General features: G+C 38.6%; 1 protein-coding gene across 5 annotated transcripts in view; it reads left to right on the forward strand.

Moving 5' to 3' along the window:
• The window catches only part of Ikzf2 (IKAROS family zinc finger 2), a 156,011-nt gene that overhangs the window by 114,502 nt on the left and 20,187 nt on the right, over positions 1–21,322 (forward strand). The gene's annotated exons all lie outside the window — the stretch shown is intronic.

Below are 21,322 nucleotides of genomic sequence, written 5' to 3' on the forward strand. Positions count from 1 at the left end.
GTCTGAAAGGCAAGGGGCCAAGGAGTCACTGGAATCACATAGCAAGGATGTGAGCCCTGACTTGAGTGGAGGAAAGCAGCCCCTGCCAGCCTGTGACATAGTCCATACACACTGACTCTCCACCTCCCAGTATCTTTCTGGTCCTCACCTTGACTCAGTGTAACCAGAGGTCAGGAAAGGGGAGCCTATTGCAACAACAGAAATCAGCTTTCTGCAGGAGCAGCACAGAGCAAAGAAGCTGAGAAGATGGCCATGGAAGCCAAACACGTTAACTGCTGCTTAAGAATTAGTGCTTCACGGTGATTTTTCATCAAATTCTGGGTTTTTTTTTATGAATATTATTCTTCATAGGAAGAACTTTGCTGCCCTTCTCTCTGGGTAACTACTGTCATTGGTCTACTGTATTTAATAATCATATCGAATATTAGCGCCACGTATCTGCTTCCTGTGTTGAAGACTTGAAACTTCTCCGTGTTGATTTCTGTTAGTAGTTGGTAGCAATAGGCCCGGTACTGGTGAGCATTATATATTCCTGTCACAAATATTCTAGTTTAAGAAAGGCAAACACTTCAGAAGGTTTCTGGAATGTATAGAGTCAGCACTACTATACATGCACGTCTATATAAAATGTCTTGTATGATGACCATTTAAGCTGGTTACTCTTCAAAATGTGGGACTCACATTTTTAAAGGACGCAAAGTAGTCATGATTAGTTACATTGGCCCGGTAGTGAGGACTTATAAGTAATACCTAGCATTCATGAACAATCACTACATAGCACTGTACTAAGCACTTTCCATGGATTGCTTAATTAATTAAAACTCCATTTTCTCACAGCAGCAAAAGGAGATATTCATATGAGCAAGTCTAGCAACAGGGAAAATGTTTTTAATGAAAAAGCCTTTGCTTCAACACATATAAATATTGCCTGTGTGTTTCTGCCGCGCCCCCCCCCCCCCCCGGGATTAAAGGCGTTGGCCACCACTGCCGAGCCAACGATGTATCTTCAGGTATAAAGGCAGGCCCTTTTTTTCAGAGAGGAGCTTAGGTTTAATTTTTCTAACCTAAACCATATCCATAATGCATCATCTATACTTATATTTATTCTTAGTTTTTCAAAGAGTTTAAAAAGATTTGTGAAGCTATCTCTGTTCAATTTTGGTAATTTTATTCAGTAATCTTTATGATTCTCTTTGCCCACCATTCTTTAGCAATATTTTTATCAGGTCATTGACTCTTTCCAAAGTGGTAAAATTCATTTTAATAGAAAGCTCTTTTTTTGTAATTATTGGAATTTGAATCCATGATTGATTTATATGATTATATTTACAGGTATAGCTGACATCAATAGGTTTGACTACAGTCATACTTAACTTTGTATGTGTGTGTGTCTGTGTGTGTGTGTGTGTCTGTGTCTATGTGTGTGTGTGTGTGTGTGTGTGGTATGTGAGTGTGGTGGTACTAACGACATGACAGGCATGTAGACGTCAGAGAAGAACCTCAGTGCTTGATCCTTGCCTTCTACCTTGTTAGAGGCAAGGATTCTCTTCTATTCATATCTACATGTGCCAGGCCAGCCGATTGGCTCGCCTGCATCTCACTGAAGGAGCGCTGGGATTTTTAAAGTGCACTGCCATGACAGTCTTTTTGGATTCTAGGGTCTCGGGTCCCAGTGCTTGTACAGTAAACACTTTATCTGATGAGCTCTCTCCCCAGTGCTCATACTGAACTCTTAAAGGGATAGTGACGTTCAGGTTACTCATCGGTGTGTCTGCAGAGAAAATAGAGGAGTTTGGCTAAGAGAACTTCTCGCTGTTATTCCTATCATGCTGGAGAGGAGGCTGAGGCAGAGAAAGGGTTCGAACCAAGGCAGTCAAACTCCAAAGTCTGTCGCCTTTGCTCCATGTGGTACATGGAACTGCCCATTAAAACGCTCTTAAAGTTACTACTAGTGGCAAAGGAAGGGGAAGGAGAAGAGGGGGGAGCATGCACATGCCCTATTAAACAGTAAGTCTGGCACTTGGGCTTAAGATTGAGGTTGCGCCGGGCGGTGGTGGCGCACGCCTTTAATCCCAGCACTCGGGAGGCAGAGGCAGGCGGATCTCTGTGAGTTCAAGGCCAGCCTGGGCTACCAAGTGAGTCCCAGGAAAGGCGCAAAGCTACACAGAGAAACCCTGTCTCGAAAAACCAAAAAAAAAAAAAAAAAAAAAGATTGAGGTTGCTGCAACTAGTTGTACCACTTTGTCTAGTTATTTTCATTCATCTTTGCAGTCTTCCTGGAGTACGATTAGCCATGGTGCTAAATGTTCTTTGTTAACCTTCCAGCCGTCGACCTAGCCTACAAGAGCACTTTCCAGCCTTCCAAACTTGGTTGTTTCCTTGTTTGTCGGTCTTGTTTTGTTTTTAGCTTTTCCAGTTTATTTTAAATTTTAAAGTGAATGCATAGGAAACATTAAATAAAGGTTGCCATCAGCTTTTCACAGTGACCACGTTCTTTTTCTGCTATTCCCCGCCTTTCACATCTCAGAAAGAAAACTTTCCCCAAGTAATTCAAGTGACATAACTAAGAGTGAACCAAAGGGCCGGAGAGATGGCTCAGGGGTTAAAAGCACTTGTGCCTCTTCCCGAGGACCCAGGTTCAGTTCTGTAGTTCTAATCCCGGGGGTTCATGCTCTGTCTTCTGAAGGTACTTAGTACATTCACACGGTGCACAGACGTACACAGGCAGAACAGCCATACACATAATTTCATTTTAACAAAGGAGAAAGAGTAAAAGGAAAAATGAAGAACTGACATGTGTTATCCACAGAGCATTAGCTAAAGAGCACTGACAAGCTTTCAACACATTGAGAAATGAGCTACGCTTTGAAAACTATGTCCCAGATTTCTATTAGGTGAAGTGGTAGAAGAATTGAAGATGCTCACTCAGATTTAAACTCTTGTTCTCCAGCAGTCTTGAGATTTACCATATAGTCATCCCTTTGTATATACCATATATGTGTATATACACTATACACACAAATATAGTACATATATAATATATATATTGTAATATTTATGCAGTTTAATGTCAAGTCAGGGAGTCAGTACTACTACATAAAACAATTCATATTACTTTTGTGCTTAGATTTTCAGTTTAACAAATCATTATAAACTCTTCCTTTCTAGATATTGAACAGCACGTTGCATATTTTATATTTGTCCTTTTAGTTTTTTTTTATTATAGCTAATACTCTATGGAAATAGTATTGTTATTAATCCCTGGACCCCTTTTAAATAAAAATATCTAACAACCCTCTTGTTTTTCAAAATGTCATAGGAACTAGAATTGTATATGTATTTTATCGTTAATATTTCAATACTCATGTACTTATACCCACACATAGACATACACACATACTCTTAGCTAAAAAATAAATAAATAAAAATAAGTAAGAAAAAAAAGGAAAGGAAAATGCAAAAAAGGTTTTAAAAATAAATTGTAAGCATATAAATATTTGTGTTTACAAAACATTGTATAAGTTGTAATGTGAAAAAAATTAATAAGAATTCTCTCACAGGGTCATTAGTATGTTATGCCATATCAAAAATATATTGTCAAGACTGGAGAGATGGCTCAGGGGTGAAGAGCACTGGCTGTTCCTGCAGAGGACCCAGGTTCAATTCCCAGCACCCACATGGAAGCTCTCAACTGTCTATAACTCCAGTTTCAGGGGATCCAAAGCCCTGCTCTGTTCTTTGTGGACACAGGGTGTACACATGGTGCAAATACTAAGCATAGGCAAAACACTCATTCATATAAAATAAATTTTAAAAATTAGCTTTGGCCATGGACTGGTGACAGATTTTGATTCCTATGAAAGAGAGTGCTAAAACAAAAGGATCAGTTAGAAGCATTTGAAAAGAAAACTGTTGCTGCAAAGAAGTCCAGTGAAATCTAAATAAAGCCAAATCCTCCTTAATGTGCCATTACATCAGACTCTTGAGTTCCTTTTCCAACATGTATGAGAGCAAGAAATTAAGAAGCAGGTCAGTGCGGACATTACTCTAGTTCAGGTTTTTAACCCGCATTTTAATAATAAAATCAACTCGTGTCTGTAGCAACACTTTCCATTAAATTCTAAGTAAAGTATTGACATTCACTTAAAGAATTGTTTAGCATAGAATTCTCTTTGTACCTATCACTCAAAAGAAATGTTTTGGAAACCACTTTGTATTATATATCCACATCATAACCCCGACTACAGCAATTGAAGGGACCTTCCACTGTTAAAGTCCCGTGACGTACGGCGAATAAGCCTGTGTTCTGAATAAATACTGAATTTATTTCTAAACATTCTAAAAATGTTGGTTTTTTTTTTTACAATGTTTTATGGCCTTCTAATATTTGACATTTTTTAGCTCAAGAAACTTGTTATTTATGTCTAATTGTCAGTTTAAAGCAATTTTGTCCTATAAAAGGGACCAGACCAGATGTGTCACATAAATGCCCATCTGTTAAAAATCTTTCTCCCTATTGTACATTTTTAAATTTTTCTAAGAAGAACTGTCTTGATTACTCATGTCCTTGTAACTTCAAGGGCTATGTGTTATCCACAAAAAAAAGTTCAAAGTTATCAGATGATTATGTATGTTCCAATACTGATTTTTTTTAAAAAAGCAAATAGTGCCGTGGTTGTTGAAAACTCACTAATTTGCCTTGTAAGAACTATTTAATTTATACAAGTTGGGTAATTACACCTTTATTATGAGAAGTCCCCATGGAGTTAAATCTATTGACTTACTCTTCCTTTGAATATATTTGCACAGTTTCCTGTATTAGGATGGTAAACGCATCCATGGGGATTTTAGAGGCATAGACCTTGTGCCCTCAGAGAGTTTGATAGAAAAGATGGCCTTTTTCACTTAAAGTTTTTAAAAATTCAGAACTGTTACCTGGTTTCAATTCAAAGGGACAACCTTTGTCCATATTACTAAAGATACAATATCAATTGCTCTAATTATACATTTCATATGAAACAATGTGTTGACTGTGACTATGTCAAACATAGTTCGTTCTCGTTCTCTCGTTCTCTCTCTCTCTCTCTGTCTCTCTGTCTCTGTCTCTGTCTCTGTCTCTCTCTGCGCGCGTGTGTGTGTGTGTGTGTGTGTGTGTGTGTGTGTGTGTGTGTGTATGTGTACATATAACTACTCAGTGGGACCTGGGGTCACTGATTAGGTTAAACTGCCTAGCCAGCTTTTCCCGGAGAACCACCTGTCATGGCCACCATGCCAGTCACCAGCACTGTAGTTACAGATATGCACTGCCATTCCTGGCCTATGACATGAGTACTGGGGGCTCTGAGCTGAGGTCCTAAGGCTTCTGCAGTGGGCACTTGGCCAATCATGCCACTCTTCCAGCTCCGAGGAGTTCTTTCTTTAAAGCACAGATCCAAAGGTCAATGTGATGATAGTCACATTAGATTAAATGATGCTAGCTCATCAATTGAATCCGGTACCACTCATGTTAATGGGGACAGTGTGTTTCAAATGCGGTATAAATTGTCTTGCCAGTTTCTCATGAGAAAGACCTGTTGTAAACTGATCTTAGCCCAGCACCTGGCCCATTTTCTGGGTTATCTCCCAAGTGTGAACTTTCCCCACCCTCACACCCTCCTTTCCTTTCTGGAGGTGGTTGATAGAACTGGATAGCACTGATAATCACACAAGCAGTATCAGTTGCACACATACTTTGCATAACCGTGGATTGCTGATTCCACCCATCCAGCCCTGATAATGACACCCCAGTGCCTCTGTGTCCTCTACATTGAAGAGAGGGGGTGCGATTAGGTTGTTGTTCTCTTACTGAAGGCTGTGACCACCAGATAAAAGCCACTTTGAGTCACACCAGCTGGTAAGACAATCCACCAACATCCGCCGAGTAGAACCCCTCTTTTTCCACCGACAGTAATAACCATGACCTATCTCCTTCACCTCATACGTTCTTTATGTATAACAAATCATAAGTTTATCAGCATATGCAACCTTGTCTTTTACAGGTAGTGGTTACTCTGCTTTGAACTTCCTATCCGTTTCTAGAAAAAAACAATTATTGATGAGAGGTTTCTGCCGTGGTGTATTTTCATCTCACGAAGCTATTCTTGTTTCATTTTAGTGTAGACGCGTTTGTTACATCAACTTGGACCCTTTTCCTCCCTGCCTTCCTCTGGTCTCGGGAGCTCTAAAGAAGCCAGCAGGACTCATGGACCACTTTCACATTGTTCTAAACGTTCTGCAGGCATTGATCTCATTCCAGGGATTGCTAGCAGTTTGGGGCTTCTGTGGCTGTTGGCACGGACGTGCTTAACCTTAACGTGTTGCCAGTTCACATTTCCTTGTAACAGTGGGTCTTCAGGCATGATCCAAACAGAAGCAGAGAGGTTCCGCACCAGCTTCAACTCATTATGAAACACCATAATGGGGACTGTTTGTGATTATTGACTGACTGATTGATTGATTGATTGATTGATTGATTTTTGTAAACTAATCTCCATTCTTTGTGTTCTCCACTTGAACCAGAGTTGGCAAAGAACCCTCTTCATCTGTAGCCAGTTATATCTTGCAGATCTTAGAAGAAGAGAAGATTTATATGGCAGAAAAAATCAAGCAAATAAAATTACAGCATAGCTTTTGCTATCACCATTTAAATGTTTAGAATGTAACTAGCATTTCATTAATGGTATAAATCGTCAGTCAGTGGTATCCCTACAAATTGCAATATGATGGTAATAATACATTCGTAGGGTTCAGATATACTAAACCAGGCATCTCCAATGAGGAGATTTCATTATATTCAGCTTTCAGCCCATCGGTAGAATAAATGGACAGACTTGTTCAGACAGATAGTCTTACTAGAAAGTTTAAGGTGAATGAATGGATATCAGGAGTGGGGATGTATTTTCCAGTCTCACTCTCTCCCTTACCCCACCCCCACCTTTTTATGCTTGGCATTCAACCCAGAGCCTTGACCTTGTTCTACTGAGCTGCATCTCAGCCCTGTTTTCTAGAATATTAGATTGTAGTATGTATATTCTAGAATAATAGATAGTAGTCCATTGAAAGGATTCGACATGGCCAGTGTTTCATGGGTTCTAATTTTTATGGCAAGCCTCATCTTAAGGGCTTTATTTTACAAAAAGGAAAATCAAGTTTGAAGAAAAGCATTTCCTCATGTACTTGCATGTTGTATTATCACTTATTATATACATTATATTTAAATGCAGTATGCCCCTGTCCTTTAAGACAGCATACTTCTGCATTACTTCTTTTGTTTCATTTTAGCTAACAGTGCATTAGTTATCTGAGACCTCATACACATGTAGCCTAATAAAACTAAAGCATTATACCGTATTCTTACAAATCATCTACAATAATTGAGACCATAAAGATGTTAATAATAAAATAAATAAATTTCACAATAGAATAAATTGTCTTTTGAAGAACACTTTCAACAAGTTATGCTCTAGTGTGGTAAAATATCTACCATTGTAACTACAAATGCACATTTTACATGAGTCTAATGGACGTCTGAACAACCAGGCTATGACGTGTGATTGCCCTGACTCTGAGGCCTGTGCTTTCTGAATCTGTACCTCTGCTCTCCAGTTTCTTAGTCACATAGCAGCCAGGGCATTCTTTTAAAAACCAGTTTAAGCTGAGTGTCTTGTCCCTAACCCCCGTGGTCCCAGTTCCTAGGAACCAGGGATATGAAAATGAAGGCTCAGGAGTTCAAGGCCAGTGTCGCCTACCTAGCAAATTTGAGGCCAGCCTGGGCTACATGAGTTCTTGCCTCAAGAAAATAAGTGAAATTGTAAATCAAAAATCCAATATAAGTCACGTCACCTTTCTGGTCAAAATCACTGAATGGCTTTCCGTGGTCCTTGAAGTAATGCCAAACTCCATAGGTGGCCAATGGAAATTCTGCCCAAAGTTCCTGTCTAAATTTACACCATTTTTTCTACTCTCTTTGAGTTCTTCATCACCTCAGATTCTTTTTCTCTTCCCTACCTCTCCATTTTGTGGTAAGCCTAGAAGTCACTACCTCCAGCTCGTTCCCTGGTTCTTGGGATGATGACCTCACTCTTTCCTGAAGCTTAAATGTCACCCCATGGAAAGCATTTGCTTCCAAAGCACTCGTGGGAAAGCCTCCTCCTTGGCACTCTGCACTTTGCTACCTCTACTTCCGTTCTGAAAGCAGGGGTCAGAATCTCTGGTTGCCTTGGGTCTTTGTGCATACATACGTTACTCCTCTTCTTAGTGTGAGATCAGTTATGGGCATGGTGTTTGGAACTTAATGCTAATCAAAAGTACTTGTCTGTTGAGTGTTGCGTGCAGACTATTTTAGGGTCCTCGTTATTTTATCTAAAAACCAAACAAAAAGCACTTCAGTAGAAGGAAGTACTAATTTGTTCTAACTTTTTTTTTTTTAGCATCAGTTAATACTCTTCAAGTTTGTTAAACATTTAGGGATTTAGATATCTTTCATTGTGAAATTAGATGTGGCTCATGCCTTTTACTCGAGCCTGGATAATAAGCAAAGCAGATATGGGTGGTGGCCACTCACACTTGGGAAATTTTTACTATAATGTAAAGAAGTTCTAAAAGCTGTAACAATGAAATCAGATTTGTTCACTGAATATAAATTTCTTGGCTTTGTAGGTGCTAGGAATTTTTCTAGACATTTGAGATAAAATAAGTAAGAACAAGAGTTGTCCCATGAAACTTACGTAATGAGAAAGTAACAGTACACATAACAAAAATTTTAAGTTCATATGACAAACTAGAGAGACACATAGCAAGTTGTTGATGCTCAGTAAGTGATAACTCTTATTATGACTTAACAGTCATCACCCTCTAATTTATTATGTGATTTGCATCAACATTTTTATATATTTTGTTTCCCATATGTATTTTTAGAAGTTTCTATTTTTATTTTTTATTTTTATTTTTGGTTTTTTGAGACAAGGTTTCTCTGTGTAGCTTTGAGCCTTTCCTGGATCTTGCTCTGTAGACCAGGCTGGCCTCAAACTCACACAGATCCACCTGGCTCTGCCTCCCAAGTTCTGGGATTAAAGGCGTGTGCCGCCACCACCCAGCTCTTTTTTTATTTTATAATTTAATTTTACATATCAGCCACGGATTCCCCTGTCCCCCTCCTCCCGCCTCTCCCCCTCCCAACCCATTCCCCATTCCCATCTCCTCCAGGGCAAGAACTCCCCTGGGGATTCAGCTCAGCGTGGTAGATTCAGTTGAGGCAGGTCCAGTCACCTCCTCCCTTCACCCAGGCTGAGCTAAGTGTCCCTGCATAGGCCCCAGGCTCCAAACAGCTAGCTCATGCACTAAGGACAGGTCCTGGTCCCACTGTCTGAGGGCCTCCCAAATAGTTCAAGCTAATCGGCTGTCTCACTTATCCAGAGGGCCTGATCCAGTTGGGGGCTCCTCAGATATTGGTTCACAGTTCATATGAATGTTTCATGCTAGATTCAAATGTTGTCTTATCTAAATTAACCTAGGATTCATAAACCATCTGTATTAGGTCTAGAATTTGAATCTACACACACACACATACACACACACACACACACACACACACACACACACTCATGCATACACATACTTTACTCCTAATGACTTAAATGAAGCAATTTACCTGCTTCCAGATAAATTCTTTTTGCATCTCTGTGTTTTCCAAATGTGTTACTTCCTTGTAGTGTCAGTTCTTATAGTATTACAAAGTGAGATGAAAAAAGAAGAGTTTAAGAAGAGAAATTCGGGGCTGGAGAGATGGCTCAGAGGTTAAGAGCACTGACTGCTCTTACAGAGGTCCTGAGTTCAATTCCCAGTGACCACATGGTGGCTCACAACCATCTGTAATGAGATCTGGTGCCCTCTTCTGGCCCACAGTCATACATGCTGTATACATAATAAATAAATAAATCTTAAAAAAAAAAATACTTTAAAAAAAAAAAAAAAAAAAAAAAAAAAAAAAAAAAAAAAAAAGAAGAGAAATTCCGCAGGCTGTGGATTCAGCTCAGTTGCTATAGAGCTAAAGAGTTCTAGAGCCCACACAAGAAAGCTAGGCATGGTAGCATGGGCTTGTAATCTCAACATGGGGAAGCAGAAACAGGAAGCTCCCTGAAACTCATTGGGCCGTCACCCTATCCTGATCAGTGAATCCTGGGTCCCAGTGGGAGACCCTGCTTCAAAAGTCAGTGGATGACTCCCAAGGACAACACCTGAGGTCATGCCCTAGTTTCTAAGTGTACATGTGCACACACTGTGCCCACATAGGGAAAAACAGAAAATTCATCAAAGAGAAAGTTTACATGATTGGCTTATTTATTCGTCTGAGTCTAGAAAGCTCTTAATTGGCTTCCTTCCTTGTTCCTTCAATGCATGTTTCATATCTGAATAATAATGAAAAGCATCAGATATAGCCCCTTGTTTCGTAGATTTTAATATAGCCCTTCCATGCTGTGTTACTGCTTTTCATGCCTTTGCAGTTTCTCTAGCTCTTCTTCTTACCTTCATCAGTGAATCAATTCATGCTACCACTATAAAGAAAATGTGGGCATCCCTCTGAACTCCTCATGGTTAACAATAGTAGGATAATTTAAAAATTTATGTGTATCTATTTGAAGCAGCTGTAACTTTTTTGATATCTAAACTTATCTGTTTATTACTTAAATAGTTATATTCCATTGGGTAATAAGACATAATCAATAAAAGAAGACATTTTATGTAATAAAAAAGAGTGCAGTAGCATAGTTCTTCGAGCACTTCACAGTGTGCATTGCAGTTCATTGTGCTTCCTGATTTAGGCATTCAGCACAGGAATCTGGGGAAAGTTGCCAGTTAAACAAAGTGATAGAAAAGTAAATGTCAAAAATTTACACTTTTCTGAAAGTAATCTTTCATGAGTCTACTTTTATTAAATCATGCCCATTCTTCTTTGCAGTGGACAAAAAAATAGATATGTTCTTTTTCTTCCAAAAGTCTGTGATTTGTTTAGTTATAAAGGCCCAGCTTGGAGTTGTTTTGTCTCTTAGATTGTATTATTGCTCTGTTCTTGTTTTCTTTGTTTTGGTTTCTGTTCTGGTTTTGGTTTTGTTTGGTGGTGCTGAGAATTGGACTCAGGATCTCAAGCATGCTGGACAAGTGCTCCACCTAAATCATATTACCAGCTCAAACACCAACTATATTTTTGGTACAATTTCCCCTGGCGAAATTGTTTTTTGTAAAGTTTTAAACTGAGTTCTGAAGTCGATGTTATTAACATTACAAATGGAAATGTTGGAAAGGTAAGCGTTTTGTTTTTAACACAGTGGCGATGTCCGCCTTGTCATCTATCATATTCATAGTGATTAAAAGATGCTCCATAGCACATATTGATGGGGTGATGAAGGAAGCTTAGTCCCTAAATCTCATCAAGCCCTACATAAGAAAAATAAAATGCATTAATGACAGCACCCGGGGTCTGTTCATTTTAAGACAATTTCCCAGAACATCTGCACAGAAAGGTCTATTTATTGGGGAAATTAATAGTTGTTAAAATAGAAAGGTATGTTTACAGTAATTGGGAGAAACATTGGGTTAAACAAATTTTATTTCTTTGCTTCCTTGTTTTGTAGAAGTACTCTAAACATATCTTGTAAATCCTTTCTCACACACGCACTGTGTTGTGAATGAACCTAATTTTAAATATACATACTTAAACATTCTTCTCCCCAACTCCCAACCACACTGGTAAACTTCCTGGAGAGTAGAAAGTTATTTGTGATAAATTTTGACTGACACCTGATTATACTGACATGATTTAATAGAACAGGGATTCTCTGGGGGATAAAAGAAGCTCACTTTTCAGGTACAGACCTGCTTCCTTTCCAAGATTCTAAGATGTTCTCTTCCCACTTAATCATTTTATTCAAAACCATCTGAAGTCATCAGTATTTGTAAGGATTTAGGGTTTTTGGTATTTTTGTTTTTTTTTGTTTCTGAGGGTTTTTTTTAAGGGGGAAAGATGTGAGCATTTCTAAAACATTCTGTGTCACAATATTTTACAGACTGTATCAGATAAAGTAAATCACAGAAGGGAAGAACATTAAGTTTTTTGTCCACATGAAAATAAAAATCCTCAATCTCAAAAAATGTTTCAGTTAGATACTTATTTCAAACAGACCAAAGAGTGACTAGGAATGGGTACAACTTTAAACCTAGGAACCACCTGAACCACAAATACCCCATTCATAGTCCATATTCATTTGTACAGAGGACTCTCTTTACCCTAAAACAATGGCTGAAGCCAGACTTCATAAAGACTTTCTCATTGAATAAATGGAGTGTGATAAACACCATTGAAACTGAGCAAGTAGATTACATTGTCTCTTGGGTGGGGAAGGGTAGATATTATTGTCTACCTCTGTAACAGAATGTCTCTTGCGGGCTTCCTAAGCAACTACTTTACACTCCAATGTCCCTTACTGTAGTTTTGCGAAATAGATTCAGCGCCTTAGTGGAAATTTTACTATTTTAATAACAACATTCTTTTGTCAGTGGCAGTGTAGGAAAATGCCTGTCTCATAGACCGCTAGGGTGAGTATAAATTTGTAAAAGCTTCTTTTAGTCTGTCATGTAACGGTGAAAGCTCAAAACCTTAAAATTGGGGGCTGGGGATATGGATCAGTGTGTGAAGTGTTGACTGCACAAGCGGGAGATTGTGAGTTCAGATCTTCCACACCTACATATAAGCTTTGCTTAGAGGCAGGCGCAACCTGGAACCCTGTTAATGAGAGTAGTGACTACAGAGATGGGCAGATCCCAGGGCTCACCGCCAGCTGCAAATGATGAAAACAGAGAGCCACAGGTTCGCTGATTCTGTCTCAAATAAATAAATGAATGAATGAATAAGGTGAAGAACAATAGAGACAGACAGCAGGCATTGACCTCAGACCTCCGCCTGTATGTGCATGGACAAATACACCTGCACACACATAAGTACTACACACAGACACATACAAATGCACAAGAAACTTAAAATTGTTCGTGTGTAGCGTCCCTCCAATATAACAAACCACTAATTCAAACAAAGTATAAACTTAAATGTAAAAACAGAAAAATTAAATTGTCAATGGTACCATGTTAGCGATAATCTTCCTTTGGGTTAATTTGTAAATCTGCAAGCAACTATCAAGTAAAATCATATTAAAATCTCCAAATACTTCCACTCCTAAAAGTATTCATAAGTGGATATTTTCAAGGGACATGAATATGATATGTAATTAATGTGCTCTTGCTGATTGTGTCCATCTTTAAATGGTAAATGTATTTTCTGCATAACAGATGTGGGTTTTTTGTGTGTTTCTTCCTGTGTAGATATAGTTATATCTACATAAAGAATAAGATATTTATCAGTAATATATATATATTATAATTTGTTTTATACACTCACTAGAAAAACTATTGAACTGACCTATTTCAAGAAACTATAAATGGACAAGCCTTGGCTTGCTATCTGTCTTCATAACACCGTATGAACTTACAGTCAACATTCCTGCTACAAAAGCTTTTGTGGGTATTGGCTTGCTCTTACTTTTAGGTAGGGTTAAGGAGATTCTAATACACAAGAGCAGCCAATTGTTTCTAGTCCTTATCAAGACAGACAGGGAAAACACTGTTGAACTGTGAGCCAATGCAAACATTAGCTTTATTTCACTCCGTTTCCTGAATCTTCAGTTTCCTATCCATTCCTCAGGTCTGGAGTTTGTCTTTACAGCTCTAACTGATTGAGTTAGTATGTCTGTTATGATAGAATTTTTGTCTAGAACGAAGGGATGTTAAGGGAAAGACTGGCAATAACTCTTGAAGTCGTTATAAATGCTGGCTGTATTGTCTTCTCTAAGAATCTTCAGGGTCACAACTTATCTTCTTAGAAATACATTCATAAGAAACATTGTGCCAGTTACCTGTATCGAGTTGGTACAAAAATTTACAAAATTAGCTTGACTTCTTGGTATCGATTTGCATGTCTTCTCAGTATTTGTCAGTTAAAAATGCAACTTTTGCTTCCAACCATGATGAATGTTGGGGTCAGATTTGCCCTCCCAACTTAATCATCTAGAATACCACAAGGTCTATTAAATAACCGAATTTTCCATATAACAATAGGCAGTGTGGGACTTTGATGCCTGAGTGACAAAAAACAAAGACGTCAGATACTGTAAATTGTCCCAGCTGACTTTCTGGAGGCAATGTTCATACAACTTCTCAGCCAGACAACCCAGCTAGTACCAGGCAGTTGACCTGAACACAAGAGGCAGAGATTGGAGCTTAGGAAGCTGTCCAGGAAGAGGTATTACATTTGTGGGTGGTCCACTTGATCTTTAGGTTAAATGGTGATCAGCTTTCCTGATGCTGGGAAAGTAACAACCAGAAAGCAGAAGACCAAATACTTTAGAGCTTACAGAGGTTAGGAATGTTTCGTTCCCACCAGGGAAAGTGGAAAGACCTTCTAATGCCACACGTTTCAGTAGTGTTCTGAAAAGACCTGACCTAGCTGTCTCAGGATGCTCTGGGCCCCTTTTAGACCATAGCAGCAAACTTCAAAAGGACCAAATTGATTCTAAGCAATGTAGCTGAATATGGGAACGTGTCAACCACACTGGAAAGAAAGGTAACAAAAGCTAAAACCCACTAGTACAAAATTCATAATATCCATTAAAATTTTATAGGCATGGGGAGGAAAAACATGTCCATAATTAGAATAATAATTGCCTAAATCCAGATCCAGAAAATGCTGGATTTAGCAGGGGAAGTTAATAAAATCAATACAATAAATATACATTGTATGTTCAAGAATGGGGAGGAAGTATCAAGATGCTCAGAATGGAAGGGCCGAGAAGGAAATGTGTGGCATTAAACGCCCGTATTAAAAACAAAGAAAATGCTCAGCTCCATCTCCACTTCCTTCTTGAACAATATAAAAAGAGCAAGTTCAAACCCAATGTATATTACAAAAGGAAATAAAGACAAAGACAAAATAAGTAAAACCAAAAGGAGAGAGAAGCTGGTGAATGCACAAGCTGGTTTTATGACGGGAACAATTTAAAGAGGAACTGAGATCAATCAATGAGGGAATGCTCATCTGACCAAAGTCAGCAATGAAAATAAGATTTATGTGTAAGTCCTAGGTGCGTTGGAAGTGTGATACAGAACTAGTATCAAGAATTTGATGTCAGTACATTCAATTTGGTGACATAATTTCTGCGTTTCAAGGAATTTGTCAAACCGCACTCATGAAGAAACAGATACTTAGGCTAACCTTTATTCACTCGGGGAATTGAAACAGGAATTTAAAACCTTTCCAAACCAAAAGCCCCACATGATGTCACTGGTAAGTTCTTAATTATTTAAAGAAAAACAGTGGAGGGAAAGCATCGGAGATACAAACTCTTCCAGAGAGAAAAGAGAGTGAAATTTGTAATCGAATTCTCTGAGTTCAGCTTTACCTGTTAGCAAGTCACAGATGAGACAAAAGATGAAGACTATGTAGCAGTAATGCTAGTGGATAGAAATGCAAAATTCTTTTCTTTTTCTTCAAGACAGGGTCTCTTTGTGTAGTCTGGGTGCCTGTCCTGGATCTCGCTCTGTAGACCAGGCTGGCCTTGAACTCACAAAGATCCGCCCGGCTCTGCCTCCCAAGTGTTGGGATTAAAGATGTGTGCCACCACCACCCAGCAACTTGTTGAATCTCTAATTAAAGAATTTTGTTTTTACACCAGGCGATGGTGGTGCATGCCTTTAATCCTAGCACTCAGAAGGCAGAGCCAGGTGGATCTCTGTGAGTTCAAGGCCAGCCTGGGCTACAGAGTGAGTTCCAGGAAAGGCTCCAAAGCTACACAGAGAAACCTTGTCTCAAAAACAAACAAACAAACAAAATTCAACAAGTTGAGTATAGAAACAGAATAAAAAGACAACATATCACAGTTGAGTGGGCTTTATTATGAGACTATTTAAGTTGGTTTAACATTGCTAGTAATCCGTTAATAGAATTCTTACAATTAACTTGTCACTGAAGACCATATAATGATCTTCATAATTTCAAGTAGCAAGTTTGTCATAATGAAATGTTCAAGCAAAATAAAAGTTTTCAGCAACAGAATAGAAAGAAATTTCTTGACATGAAGGTCGGGCATGATTAACCTTCTGCTGGTAGCATGCTGAAAGAAAAATGAAAATTCAACCTGATCATCAGAAGCAAGGCAAGAACGTCTCCCAGCTCCATCAACATCATCCTAAATGTAGTCAGTGGAGTAATGGGAGGGGAAGAGAGACGACGCAGTATTATTACAGGGTAGAAACAGATCACTAAAATGGCCTTAAGTATTGATGATACAGTCGTCTTAGCAGTGCCAAGGAATGTACGAAAATGTGAGAAGTATTGATTGATTTTGTTAAGTTCAAAGTTCAAGGCCAATATGAATTAGCCAAGTCCATGTTTTCTAAAAGTTAATTATTTTAAAAGATAAAAGTTCTTAGCTGGGACGTGGTGGCGCACGCCTTTAATCCCAGCACTCGGGAGGCAGAGCCAGGCGGATCTCTGTGAGTTCGAGGCCAGCCTGGGCTACAAAGTGAGTTCCGGGAAAAGGCGCAAAGCTACACAGAGAAACCCTGTCTCGAAAAACCAAAAAAAAAAAAAAAAAAAGAAAAAAAAGATAAAAATTCTTTAACATGTACAAAAAGCTGTTTTGATGTATGTGCACATTGTTGAATCACTAAATATAAGCTGTTTATCATTGCTCAGAAGTCTAAGATTTTTTTTTTCTGGTTAGAATACTTAAGATCTACACTTCTGCAGTTTTCAAGAGTATATTAAACTCTAGCCATCACATGCTACAGTAGAACTTCTGAGAGCTTACTCCTCCTACTTTACTGCAGTTTTATACAGTTTAACAAATGTTTCTCTAACACCCCAGCCCACCCAGCACCCCAGCAATGCTTCGGTGTAAATGAAATAATACAGCTATCTACTTAACAAAATCAAGTGTATTCATATATGTGATAGGAATGGACCATTGGCAATTTGAATTTAGACTGGGTTGCCACATATTATAGCATCCAAAATTTATGAAGTACTTGAAGATAAATTTAAGTAAACATGCATAAGAAAGGTACGCTTAATTCTGAAGCATGTTGACTGAAGAGATGGCTCAGTGGCTAAGAGCATTGGCTGTTCTGTAGAAGATGTGAGTTTGGGTCCCAGGACCCACATCAGGCAGCTTACAACCATCTGTACTCCAGTTGCCTAGGATCCAACACCCTTTTCACACCATACACACACACACACACACACACACACACACACACACACACACACACGCACGCACGCGTGATCCAAGTAAACAAGGAGATAGAGTATGATGATGTTTGAAAACATCTACTGCTACGATATTAATTGGTGGGAAATGGAACAATGGTCTCAGCAGTTAAGAGCACAGCCATCCCTCTTCTCTAGGTTTCATTCCCAGCATCGACACGGTGGTTCACAACCGTGTATAACACCTCTTCTAGTCTCTGTGGGCTCCAGGAGTGGTGCATAGATGTACCTACAGGCAAAACACCCAAGCACGTGAACATGAAGTAAAAGAGAACATTGTAAAAGGACACTAATTCTCCTGAAGTTAAGCCTGTCCTTTCCATGAGATCTCATTCAGCATCCAGGCAGGCTTTTTCCTTTTTGTTTGTTTGTTTGCTGTTATAAACATTGGCAAACTTATAGATAATTTTTTTTGGAAATAAAAAAAAGACCTCAGTTTTTTCAGAGAATTTTGAGAAAGCTAGGTTGGGTGACTTATTTAAAGACTGACTCTATTGGTAAGTCTTGATTTGCTGACTTATGGATAGAGATAATAGAATGGAATAGAGTCTAGAAATGTACTACAAGTAAGTAGCCAGTTGCTTATCTTAGTCACAATGGATATTATTTTCTGTAAGTGACATGAAACAATCGATATCCCTATTTTAAAAAAGAATGCTATTAACATACATATATAAAGGTTGAGTCACAGACTAGCTGCATCTTTAGTAACATGTATATATTATATAATATGTATATTTATACATGTATAAATATATATAGCTATATATTTACATGCTGTTTATAAATATTATATATGATGGACACACATTTATTAAGAGCGGAAGGGCATGCATCTAAACTCTAGATTAAAGACACGCTATTCATATTTCAGACACTCCACAACATCAAATACAAACAGATGCTAAGAGCTTTGCAATGAACAGGCTACATATAAAACCACATTTGTATCAAGTATTTTAAAAGAAACTAAAGATTACTGGTTCAATAGAACAAAGCCTTCGAATTGTAAAGGGAAATTATTTTATTTCCAACCTGGAAATCCTGTACTAAAGAGAGGGAGAGAAACACATTAGATTTAGGCAATCAGAGAGGCCAGTCATAGAGAAACAGTGGGCAGTACTAAGACTGCAATTATACAATAAGCCAAAAGCGCCGTCGGTTCTGGCGAGTTTGGAGTCCACCTGGCTGTGGGAAGTCAAGAAGGGAGGGGGAGGCATGTCAAAGACCTGAGAATGGCTTGGGATCACAATGTTTAGAACTGTTCTTACTAGGTGTGAGACATCTGTGGGGGGAGCAGGAGCCCTGGCCACAGTACCACAAAGAGCAGTGAAAGATAAAAATGCAGTTTTTAAATAGGAAAACTTGAAAACTGTACAAGAACTGAAAAGGAATTGAATCCCGCCATATAATAGGATGCTGTGATTAATATCTCCATTAATAATGGACATTTCCATTTTATAGCATTAATTTGAAATTGTCTAACTTGAAATCAAAGGAGGCCTGAGAGGATGTTTATGGATGCTGAATCCTTACCAAAAGGCAACGTATCATCTCTAACACTGATGGACAAAGAAAAATATGTACGTTGTTTAATAGGATATAATCATGAGACATTGGGAAATGTTGCTTCGGGGATTATGATTAGATTATGGGGGACAGACAGGAAAGGCTTAATGTATTTTATTTATGTTGTTTTAGTTTTCTTTACAAATGGGTATGTTTAGCTGGTAAAAAATAAAAATAATCATTAAATTAAAAAGAAAATAAACATGCTGGAGAGATGATGACTCAGTGGTTCAGAGCACTTGCTGTTCATCCAGAGGACCCAAGTTTAGTTCCCAGCACTCACGTGGAGGCTCACAATCACCACCCATAAGAGATGTTCCTACCTCAGACCCATCTTCCTGTTCCATCATCTCATACTAAAGATTCCATATGTTATACTATCCCCCCATTCTTTTACACTGCAGAATCTGTCACAATCTATAGTATATTGCTAGCAAATGGAGTCCCTGTCCTTACCAGACTGTAATACACACGTGGGAACCATGATGGTTTGTTCTACACTATATATGTCAGTTTCAGCATTGTATTGGTACCTACTGTTCCTTTTGATAAATATATATTTAATAAATGAGAGCAGTAAAAGAAAGGGTAGAATATTTCCAGAGCAACTTTCTTTGAAATGGAATAGTATTCTAGTAAGACTTTGCAGAATCCAGAATGTCACCCAATATTTGTTTCCTTGCTATAAAGTGGAGATGAAGAGGTGATGAAATTGAGTTTATGCTTCTAAAACTCCATTTTAAAAGTTAATTGCTGACATCCTTATTGATCTCACTGGGCACAGGATGAGATGAAGAGGGAGGGCTAGTATGTTGGAAAATAACTCAATGACAAAAATGGAGAAGAATTAAAACACATTAAATAGGTTCCAAAAAAGAGGGAAGCTAGGAAATGAGCCGGCATCAGTAAAAAGTTGTGACAGTTAATGTTGGGTGTCACCTTGACAGTATAGAGAAGGACTAAGAACGTCGTGAGGGGTCATCTAGAATAGGTCAGCCTCCAGCATGGCCTTCGGAGTTATATTAACTAGGTTAATTGAGGGGGAAGACCCACCCTAAAATTTGGTGGTACCACTCCTGGGGCTTGGGTGCACAGAAAGGAGAAAAAAATGGTGAAGAACCCTGTTCATGGCTCTCTGCTTCCTGGTTGTGGGTCTGTGTGACCTTCCGCCACTTTAACTTCCCAGACAGGCTGCGCTGTAAACCGAAATAAACTCCTTCTTCTGCTGAGTTGCTTCTGTCAGGGCATTTCATCACAGCAACAGGAAAAGATACTCAGACAAAAGTGTGTGTGTGTGTGTGTCTGTGTCTGTGTGTGTGTGTCTGTGTGTGTGTACTAATATATAAATATGTTACTATATCCAGTAAATTGGGGGGTTACAGAGGTTAGAAGTCAAGAGCAGTAGCATATATCCATACTTCCGTTAGGTTGACATGGTATAAAGGATGCTTAAAGTAACATGGAGAAAATATGTTAAAATAAACAGGACACAGGTATCATAGTATCCAGTGCAATAAAGCTAACATCAGGATTGTTGGGAGATGACTGAACTGTTTCACAGTGGACTATGCTTGCAATGTGAAGTGTGTGATGAGTATTTATTGGTTAGTAGACTTACTCGGTATAATGTCGTCATTGTTTCTACGGTAATAGAAAATGAGTGCGCTGTTAGGTAGTGTCACATCTTGCGGTATACTTACCTGTAGATACATATTATTTAAAATGTTTTCATCTAAAAGTATTTTCTTATGTTTTAATGCTCCCGTGGAAGACATATACTACACATGTATTAACATCTACTTTCCAGAAGTAGAACAATGAATACCTGGTCTTCAAAAATAGATATTATCCCCCAGTATTTTAAAATGGCTCATCTTGCCTTAGATCACTTTTGTTTAAAATGATTTATAAAGTGTACATTATGAAATAATTGATTATAATGTGTATGTGCATCAAATAGGATCCACGATTTGAGCTTGGTTTTGTTAGGTTTTGTTGTTGTTGTTGTTGTTGTTGTTGTTTCTAAAATGCGAAGGTTAGGCAGCTTTGAGTGCTTCTGCTTGTGACAGCTCCACAGTTCCTCTGTGTCCTCACCTGGGATTATAAGGTAGCTGGCAGTGAGGTTGTTACTATGAAAAAGTAGACTGCTGTTTCTTCACTAGGCAAACTGAATGATTCCCCGGGAATCCAATGAGATTAACTGGCCTGATTCACACTGTCCTTCAGGGCTGAGGGCCCTGGTGTTGATCACTTACTGGTGTCTGTTGTTCTGGACCCATGTCAAGCCAAGAACCAAAGTGCTCCAAGACAGCCTTGTGGATAATCCTGTCCCCAAATATCCCC

Source organism: Peromyscus eremicus, chromosome 13 (genome assembly GCF_949786415.1).
Source record: "Peromyscus eremicus chromosome 13, PerEre_H2_v1, whole genome shotgun sequence".
Taxonomy (NCBI): Eukaryota; Metazoa; Chordata; class Mammalia; order Rodentia; family Cricetidae; genus Peromyscus; species Peromyscus eremicus.